The sequence below is a fragment of the Silene latifolia genome, chromosome 11, assembly GCF_048544455.1.
Source record: "Silene latifolia isolate original U9 population chromosome 11, ASM4854445v1, whole genome shotgun sequence".
NCBI lineage: Eukaryota > Viridiplantae > Streptophyta > Magnoliopsida > Caryophyllales > Caryophyllaceae > Silene > Silene latifolia.
In genome coordinates this window covers 68,699,226-68,709,596 of record NC_133536.1, presented here as the reverse complement: position 1 = coordinate 68,709,596, position 10,371 = coordinate 68,699,226, and the positions used below count along the sequence as shown (strand labels likewise).

The following is a 10,371-nucleotide window of genomic DNA, read 5'->3' as shown; positions in this document are numbered from 1 at the left end:
TAAAGTAACACTTATGTTACATATATTGATAATAGAAGCTCATGTAGGAATTGAACCTACATCCTTTGTGCAATTGCACAAATGCTCTACCAATTGAGCTAATGAGCTAGTTTAGTAGAAACTGAATATTCCACCAACACACTACAGTTGATGTAATGGCCACAATATAAGTTTATAAGTCACCACTTCACCTGAGTATTCGAGTCATATGTTTCTCATGTTATTCCAAAGAGCATGTAGTGTTATTCCAAAGAACTTGTCATGTTATCACATAGAGTAACCGTGTTATTCTATTAACTTGTTACGTTATTCCATAGAGCCAAATAATATTCCGTGACACAAAAGCCAGGTATTATAACACAATATCCTATTATGATAACATAGTTATAGTTACGTATTATAAAGCGCGAAAAACCAATTCTAATGATCTGAAGACAAACTAGTTCCGTCGATGACCGTATAAGGCACATTATATGCATTTAAAATCTGAATAAGGTATGAGATTCACAAATTAAGGTTTGAGATTCACCAAATAAGGAAAAGAGCAAAAAAGGTGATTTTAAGACCAAGTTTCACAAAACAAGCTCTAAGATTCACTGAACAAGATCTGAGATTCACAAAACAAAGTCCGAGATTCACCGAATAAAGAAAAGAGCAAAAAAGGTGATTTTAACCACTTATGATGACCAAGTTTCACAAAACAAGTCCTAAGATTCACTAAATAAAGTATGAGATTCACAAAATAAGGTCTGAGATTCACCAAATAAGGAAAAGAGCAAAAAACGTGATTTAAACCACTTATGATGACCAAGTTTCACAAAACAAGCTCTAAGATTCACTTAACAAGGTCTGAGATTCACAAAACAAAGTCTGAGATTCACAAAATAGTTTATTTTAACTACTTATGATGATCAAGTTTCACAAAACAAGCCTTAACATTCACTAAATAAGGAATGAGATTCACAAAATAAGGACTAAGATTCACAAAATAAGGCAAAGAACAAAATAGGTGATTTTAACCACTTATGATGACCAAGTTTCACAAAACAAGCTCTCAGATTCACCGTACAAGGTCTGAGATTCACAAAATAAGGTCTCGGATTCACCAAATAAGGAAAAGAGCAAAATAGGTGATTTTAACCACTTATGATGATCAAGTTTCACAAAACAAGCCTTACGATTCACTGAATAAGGTATGAGATTCACAAAATAAGGTTTGAGATTCAACTAATAAAGAAAAGAGCAAAATAGGTGATTTTAACCAATTATGATGATCAAGTTTCACAAAACAAGCCTTAAAGATTCACTGAATAAGGTATGAGATTCACAAAATAGGTATGAGATTAAAAAAAAAAAAAAAAAAAAAAAAAAAAAAAAAAAAATTCGGAAAAAAAAAATTTCGAAAAAAAAAATTTGAAAAAAAAAATTCGAAAAAAAAAATTCGTGATATTGTATTGTATAGTGCGTGATATTGTTTTATGGACTCATGGACTCAAATATATAGGTGGACTCACCGGATCTTGCCTCGCCATAATGAGGAATTTGGTGAGACCGGCCGCCTCGCCATAATGAGGTGCCTCACCGGATCCGGCCTCTATATATATATATATATATATATATATATATATATATATATATATAGAGAGAGATTGAATCATGTGAGGCACCCTTCTTAGGGTGAGGCGGCTGGACACCTTCTAAACCATTGGATTAAACAACTACAAGTGCATCAGATGTTGACACGTGTCCCCTAATAATTCCTAAGTAATCGCACCTTTCCTCTCAAACAAAATCAATAATCACCCTCACTTTCTCTCTCTTAATCTCGTCTTCATCAACGCTCCGTTTTCGCCATTATTCTGAGCTCCGTCTTCGCCATTCACCCAGATTTCGACGCCATTTTCTCGCTGAGCTTCCTTCCGCCATTATCACTAAGCTTTTTGACCTCCATTAACATCCTGAAGTTAGGTAATTTCAATCGATTCATCCCGATTTTATTCCTCATTATTCACAAAAATTTTCGATCAACTTACTTACTTTGTTAGGTTTTGATCGATTTGAGAGGAAATCTTCGTTCATTCCGTCTTTTTCGATTAATCTCGTCTTCACCATTATCACTGACCTTTCATTCCGTATTTTTCACACTAACTTTCAATCGACTTAATTAATTGGTAAAATTCAAGCTCAACTAGTTTAATTACTTATTAATTTGTTTTTGTGCAGGTTTTAATCGTTTATTGAGCTCAAGCGTGCACAATAGGAATGCATACAATTAATTGAAGATGATTTCTCCGCTTTTTTGTAAGATCCTTCCCTTTTCTTATCTATTTACTACATCGATTTCAATTTTTGAGTGTATTTGAATTTGATTGATTATCTTTTGTTTAATTGGCGTGTGTTGGGATTGATGGAAGAATTAGTTTCGAAAAATTAGATTGAGGAAAGAAATGATTAAACATTTATTAGGATTCCGATTGCGAATCATGGGGTGTATTTGCTTTGAAGCAATATACTAATGGCGAAAAACTAAATCATGTATGCTGTATGCAATTTAGCAATTCACCATGTTTGGGGTATTTTGTAGGAGAAGGTGATATGTTTAAATTCTCAAGGCGATTTTTTAACTTCCTTTCTGATTCATGAATATATGTATATGGAATTATGCATTTCTAATTTATAGGATTTCTGACTCTAAAAGTGAGTCAAGGTTAATGATATATTGATCATACAAGTTTGTTGGTATTGCCTATAACTATGTCGTTTTAAAGCTTAGGAGCTTCACACATGAGCCCTTGTCAAGTCTTTGCATCTTTAAATGTTAATTTGGCTGCTGATGTTGGTTGAGGCCTTGAGACATAGATTAGGAGAATTGTTGAGTGTATTTGCCTAAACACTGTTGGACGAAACGCCTGACTGACCTAATACTTGACCACCCACCTCAGTTTTGACCTCTTCTACAACAACATTATCATTACCAAAATCTTATCCCATCTTTTATCTAATCGGATGGAAATAATCAGTGACGACTGAGTGCATAGATTTATATTCGGAATACATCATGCACACACTGAAATGATAAACAGCTTTATGCAAAGGGTCAAATGTTCGATAGCCTCACCTTCTTGTCGACTCATCTAGTAATTTACCACCCATGAAGTAAAAAAAGTAAGGCATACCTGTATTTTTGTACATGCAGAGATGGCAGAAATCCTAGTTGCGATATTTCTGCCCGTTTTCCTTCCTCTGCTCTTAGCAATGTAACTATTTACTACAGTACTATGTATGATTTTAGTTTTTGAATTGTGAAAATGAGACTAACTAATACACTTTCATCCATGTATACAAGTTTATGTGGTCCTGTACTCCGTAAAATTTCAAAAAAGCACTGAAATGAACTAAGCTGGAAGAATTTTACCCTAATTTGGGTTTATTCTTTCTTTGCTTCATTGCCTTTGCCTTGCTGTGGTTGACAAAGTTGTAGGCGGACAACCGCCCACTTGTATCATCTCCTATGTCTAGACAGGTTAAATCGGAAGGAATTTCTATTTGTTCCAGCTTACTTCCCTTGTCCCATTTAGTCATGTGAGTGGAGACAACTTATATTTTGTGAGTTATATTTCATTTGGGAACTAACTCGAGTAAAACTCTTTCAAACTACCTACTTATTCAAACTCCGACTCTTTCGGAGGACGCACCTTCTTTTGTAGCTCCATGTTCTCTTGACGTATAAGGTTCACCTTCTTGTACAGTTCTAAATTTTCGTGTTGAAGGAGATTATTCTATAACAATAGTAGTGGTCAAATATAGTAAATTGATCCAAAGTGACTACTAAAAAAGAAGAGTAGGTAAGAAGTTCTTTCATTTACCTTTTGATTTATTTCTTGTACTTCATCAACCAGAAGGTTGTCCTAGAAAATTAGTCGTTATGTTAACATGATTTATAAATCAAAACAATATGGTAACATTATGAAACGTATACTCTCACCTTTTTTGAGCGCACCCCACGTAGACTCATCTCCAACTGGGTTTCTAAATTCTGCAAATCTTTAATACTTAAACCCGAGAGATCTTCACCCATCATCTGCCTGCAAAACCATAATAGACGCGTCAGATATATATTTTCAACATTCACTAGGTAAAGTGAAGGGGTCATGAGAGGGGTAAAACCACCGTTTGCGTCACATTATCGATTCGTTACTATTAAGTCGTGAGCAATCATATCCCAATATATGATTATGTTTGCAGATTGGTGGCATTGTAAAATAAAAGAATGCATAAAAAGTCATGTCACCGATGTTTTGAATATTCATCTTTTCTTATTCATAATGTACTCCTTTAAAACTTATTCGCTCATCCGTAAATTAGGATTTATAGTCGGGTTGATTGTTATTGTTTCCTAGATGAACTACCCCAAGCTCTAGTCCTAGTGGTACCAAGTCAACTTGTCAATGGTCCTCCAGTTGAACCATAGATCGCAGATGCTCGGTCGCATGCGCAGCTATTGTGGTAACAAAGTGTCGAAATCGTCCTCGACTAGGCCGTCGCGCTCGAGAGTCGTAGTCGCGGTTATCGCGATGATATTTATTTTACAAGCTTTCGTAGACATTTTATTATCCATTGGCTATTTTATATATATGTACTCATTTGTTCATGGGTGAACTCAATTAAGAACCGGAATTTTGTTACCATTTTATCCAAGGATCTCAATTATCGAGGATCTTCCATCTACCTCTATTACCAAAGAAGATTTAATACCAAAGAAGATTTCTTTTGTGCCCTTTCATTTGTGCCCTTAATCTAAACACTATTGTACCCATGTTCTCGGGATATTAGTCGTGACTGATCACTTCTTCGGAGGGTTGATTTTGTCTACGGAATTTTTGAAACGATTCTCGACCTCCGGGGTGAAGCAATCAAACACTTTTCCGATCGGGTACTAGCTCCTTCCAACTCATTACGAGAATTCGTTGTGGCTTTGTTATATGAGTTGTTTGTACTACACCTAGAAAGAAATACCAAAATTGGAAGTGGTACAACAACCCTAAAATTAAGATTTTCTAAGCTTTTTCCATGGATCTGTTATATTGTGTATGTTCCTTTGTCAGGATGTTGGTCCCCCTTTTTCTTACAGTACTGTGTATTTACTACAGTACTATGTATGATTTTAGTTTTTGAATTGTGAAAATGAGACTAACTAATACACTTTCATCCATGTATACATTTTGGATCATATATAAAAATCGATATATGCTTGATTTTAGTAATGTATTACTGAAAAATCATAAGCCCACCATAATAAGGGCAGCCCTATGGCATTTTGACCATCTGCCAAATTCAGTGTCTTTCATAATTCAACCATAACAAAAGAAGCTACTAATCTATTACCAACCCTTGCGGAGGGAGCTCATGAATCATAACCATAACCAACACTTGGAGATTTGGGGTTTGTAAATTGGCTGCATTTAGGGTTAGGAAAGAAGAGAATATTCAAACGAAAAATTCCTAGTGATGCAATCTGACAACAGAATCAGATTTCTGATTTGTTTGATTCTAAAAGAGTGGGTTATTTCGGCCAAGTATTCATCAATTGTATCCTTGATATATGGTTGATGAAGTGATGCCTAAACTAAACTATGTGGTTTAATTTGTGAAGCATGCTGGATTTCTGCACGTCGGACTTAGTTCATGTATGCCTGTTATTATGAAAGTAACAAGAATCTCACTTCAGGTAGCTGTGAGAGAGACTTTCAGAAGTTCGTTCCTGATGCCCGTTCTACAATCACGGAGTCATATGGTAATGAATCTAGGGCTGTTCATCACATTGACAATCAATCGCAGGTTAGGCTTTTCATTGTTGCATATCTAAAGGCTATTAGCTTAAGATTCCCCTTATTTAATCTTTGTTATGTACTCGTATATCTTAACGGCTATTAGCTCAAATGGGAGAGCAATGTGCAAATCTTGCACAAAGGTATAAGTTCGAATCTCATATAGCCTAGTTAATTTAAGATTTTAGTGTATTAAACTTAAATACAATAACATTGAGGATGAGTTAGCCAAATCTGTACTCAGATGTGCAAAATTGAGGATGAGTAGAAGAAGCTCAAACTTAGATGTGCACAAACGGCGTGCATAAGCCAAAACGTCGTGCAGAGCCACTAAAGGAGCAAAGGATTACAATTTTGAGTCCTTTGTAAAGTCAATGTTAGAAATTATCTAAATTGGGTGCAATTGGACATGACAGAAAAGGCCAAAACCCAAAAGTCCACTAGAGAAATACCAATTAGGCTTTGAAGTAAAATAACCAACATGGGAGTCGAACCCACACCTTGTGCATTGCACAACGCTCTGCCATTTGAGCTAATTGGTTTTAAAATAATTAAATCATTCCACTAGGTTTGAGATTCACCAAATAAGGAAAAGAGCAAAAAAAGGTGATTTTAACCACTTATGATGACCAAGTTTCACAAAACAAGCTCTAAGATTCACTGAACAAGGTCTGAGATTCACAAAACAAAGTCTGAGATTCACCTAATAAAGAAAATAGCAAAATAGGTGATTTTAACCACTTATGATGATCAAGTTTCACAAAATAAGCCTTAAGATTCACTGAATAAGGTATGAGATTCACAAAACAAAGTCTGAGATTCAACTAATAAAGAAAAGAGCAAAATAGGTGATTTTAACCACTTATGATGATCAAGTTTCACAAAATAAGCCTTAAGATTCACTGAATAAGGTATGAGATTCACAAAATAAGATCTGAGATTCACCAAATAAGGAAAAGAGCAAAAAACGGGATTTTAACCACTTATGATGACCAAGTTTCACAAAACAAGCCTTAAGATTCACTGAATAAGGTATGAGATTCACAAAATAAGGTTTGAGATTCACCAAATAAGGAAAAGAGCAAAAAACGGGATTTTAACCACTTATGATGACCAAGTTTCACAAAACAAGCCTTAAGATTCACTGAACAAGGTCTGAGATTCACAAAACAAGGTTTGAGATTCACCAAATAAGGAAAAGAGCAAAAAACGGGATTTTAACCACTTATGATGACCAAGTTTCACAAAATAAGCTCTAAGATTCACTAAACAAGGTCTGAGATTCACAAAACAAAGTTTGAGATTCACCTAATAAAGAAAAAAGCAAAATAGGTGATTTTAACCACTTATGATGATCAAGTTTCACAAAACAAGCCTTAAGATTCACTGAATAAGGTATGAGATTCACAAAATAAGGTCTGAGATTCACCAAATAAGGAAAATAGCAAAAAAACGTGATTTTAACCACTCATGATGACCAAGTTTCACAAAACAAGCTCTAAGATTCACTGAACAAGGTATGAGATTCACAAAACAAAGTCTGAGATTCACCTAACAAAGAAAAGAGCAAAATAGGTGATTTTAACCACTTATGATGATCAAGTTTCACAAAACAAGCCTTAAGATTCACTGAATGAGGTATGAGATTCACAAAATAAGGTCTGAGATTCACCAAATAAGAAAAAGAGCAAAGACAAACTTTAGGATTCAAAATATTGTCTTCTAATTTCACAAAACAAACTTTAGGATTCACAAAATAGGGCATAAGATTCACAAAATAAGAAAAGGAAGAAAATAGGTGATTTCGACCATTTATGATCAAGTTTCACAACATTGTCTTCTAACATTCACAATATAGGCTCTAAGATTCACAAAATAAGGTCTAGGATTCACAAAATAAAAAATGATCAAATTTTTCACAATATTGTCTTCTAGCTTTACAAAACAAGCACTAGGATTCACAAAACAAAGTCTAGAATTCACAAAAAAAAAAAAAGAAGAGTAAAATAGGTGATTTCGACCATTTTATGACCCAATTTCACAATATTACCTTTTAGTTTCACAAAACAAGTTCTAGGATTCACAAAATAAGATCTAGGATTCACAAAATAAGGTATAAGATTCACAAAAAAAATGCTATAAAAACTGACATACTAACCTCTTAGCGGCATTTGAACAAACACTTGGTGGGCATTCTTCTGCTTGAGATGGTTTTCATTATCCATTATTCCTGGATTTCCCTTTTGTGCTTCGCAAGCTATCACCAATTCATCATCAATCGACGAATACAAATAGATTTAAAGGAACAAAATTATATGAATATGCTTAATTATATGAATATGCTTAATTTAGATCAAAATTATAAAATTACCTCGAAATTAATCAAAATCTTCTTCTGAAATTGTTTGAATGGCGTTGTTGTATGTTGTTTTGATAAAATGTATGAATAATTTTCCAGGAAATCGTTGCAATTGTTGTTGTTGATTCGAATTTTCCAGGAAATCGAAGAAATCTTTGAACAATTTTCTAGGAAAACGAGATATGTGATGTTGTGTTCGTTGTCATATTTTGATAGAGAGAGAGGAGGGGGGTAAGTATTGGGCTGTTGATTTGTATTTGAATTTCCCAGGAAGAATTAGTCCACCTCAAGTTTACAAGGAATTTGGTGAGAGACCGGCCGCCTCGCCATAATGAGGTGCCTCACCGGATCCGGCCTCTATATATATATATATATATATATATATATATATATATATATATATATATATATAGAGGAGATCAACTAAGGTCCACATTTATATTGAGTCCATAAGTTCTATTATGAGCCATTGGATGGAGGGAAATGGAGGGATGAGATCAACCCCAAAAAGTGTGTTTATAAGCTAATCTCACCATCTCTCTCCTCCTTCACTAATCCACTCTAATTAATCACTAATTTACAATATATTTGTTTTCCACTCATCCATTTCTCTTTCATCTTACACATTTCATTTCTCTCTTCTCTCAAACTCTAAAAAAAACCCAAATAAATAAAAAAAACCCAAAAAATCCAAATAAATAAAAAACCCCAACAAAAACAAATAAATCAAAAAACCCAAATAAATCACCCACTCCTCTCATCTTCATTCACCACCACCCACCACCACCCAACCCGACACCAACTAACCACCCACCACCCCCCCCCGCACCCCGCCGCCATCGCCTCACCCACCGCTTTTTTTTTTTTTTTTTTTTTTTTTTTCAACTCGTTTTTTTTTTTTTTTTTCGTTTTGTGTTAATTTGTATGTTTTGAGTTGTTTTTTCCATTCATTATTTTTTTTTGTCTTTTATTTTATTTTAGTTGTCTTTTATTTTGTTAGTTCTCATTTTTTATTCATTTTCTTAAATCGATTTCTTGTTTTAAATCTCGTTTTTTTTTTGTGAGATACTTTTTTTTCATCTAAGACAAAAATGGTCTAAAGTTATACAAAAATGAACCAAAGTTATACAAAAACAGACTAAAGTTATACAAAAATTGGACTAAAGTTATACAAAAATTGGACTAAAGTTATACAAAAATGAACCAAAGTTATACAAAAATGAACCAAAGTTATACAGAAATGGACTAAAGTTATACAAATATGGATTAAAGTTATACAAATATGGACCAAAGTTATACCAAAAAAGACTAAAGTTATACAAAAATTGGACGAAAGTCATACAACAATGGACTAAAGTTATACAAAAATGAACCAAAATTATACAAAAATGAATCAAAGTTATACAAAAAATTGGACTAAAGTTATACAAAAATGCACCAAAGTTATACAAAAATGAACCAAAGTTATACAAAAATAGACCAGAGTTATACAAAAATGCACCAAAGTTATACAAAAAATGGACTAAAGTTATACAAAAAATTGGACTAAAGTTATACAAAAATTGGACTAAAGTTATACAAAAATGAACCAAAGTTATACAAAATGAACCAAAGTTATACAAAAATTGACTAGAGTTAGTCCATATTTGTATAACTTTATTCCATATTTCTACAACTTTAGTCCATTTTTGTATAACTTTGGTTCATTTTTGTATAACTTTGGTTCATTTTTGTATAACTTTTGTTCATTTTTGTATAACTTTAGTCCAATTTTTTGTACAACTTTAGTCCAATTTTTGTATAACTTTAGTCCAATTTTTGTATAACTTTAGTCAATTTTTGTATAACTTTGGTTCATTTTTGTATAACTTTAGTCCAATTTTTGTATAACTTTAGTCCAATTTTTTGTATAACTTTAGTCCATTTTTTGTATAACTTTTGTGCATTTTTGTATAACTCTGGTCTATTTTTGTATAACTTTGGTTCATTTTTGTATAACTTTGGTGCATTTTTGTATAACTCTGGTCTATTTTTGTATAACTTTGGCTCATTTTTGTATAACTTTAGTCCATTGTTGTATGACTTTAGTCCAATTTTTGTATAACTTTAGTCTTTTTTTTGTATAACTTTGATCTATTTTTGTATAACTTCAGTCCTTTTTTGTATAACTTTAGTCCATTTTTG

At 33.1% G+C, this 10,371-nt stretch overlaps 1 long non-coding RNA gene across 1 annotated transcript; it reads right to left on the bottom strand.

Annotated features, from left to right (window-relative positions):
* Positions 1-3,695: 3,695 nt before the first annotated feature.
* LOC141614914 (uncharacterized) lies at positions 3,696-4,152 on the bottom strand. Its single transcript, XR_012529461.1, has 3 exons — positions 3,986-4,152; positions 3,867-3,908; positions 3,696-3,779 (listed from the first exon to the last, which is right to left on the bottom strand). It is a non-coding gene; the product is annotated as an uncharacterized LOC141614914 (long non-coding RNA).
* Between the last annotated feature and the right edge of the window lie 6,219 nt (positions 4,153-10,371).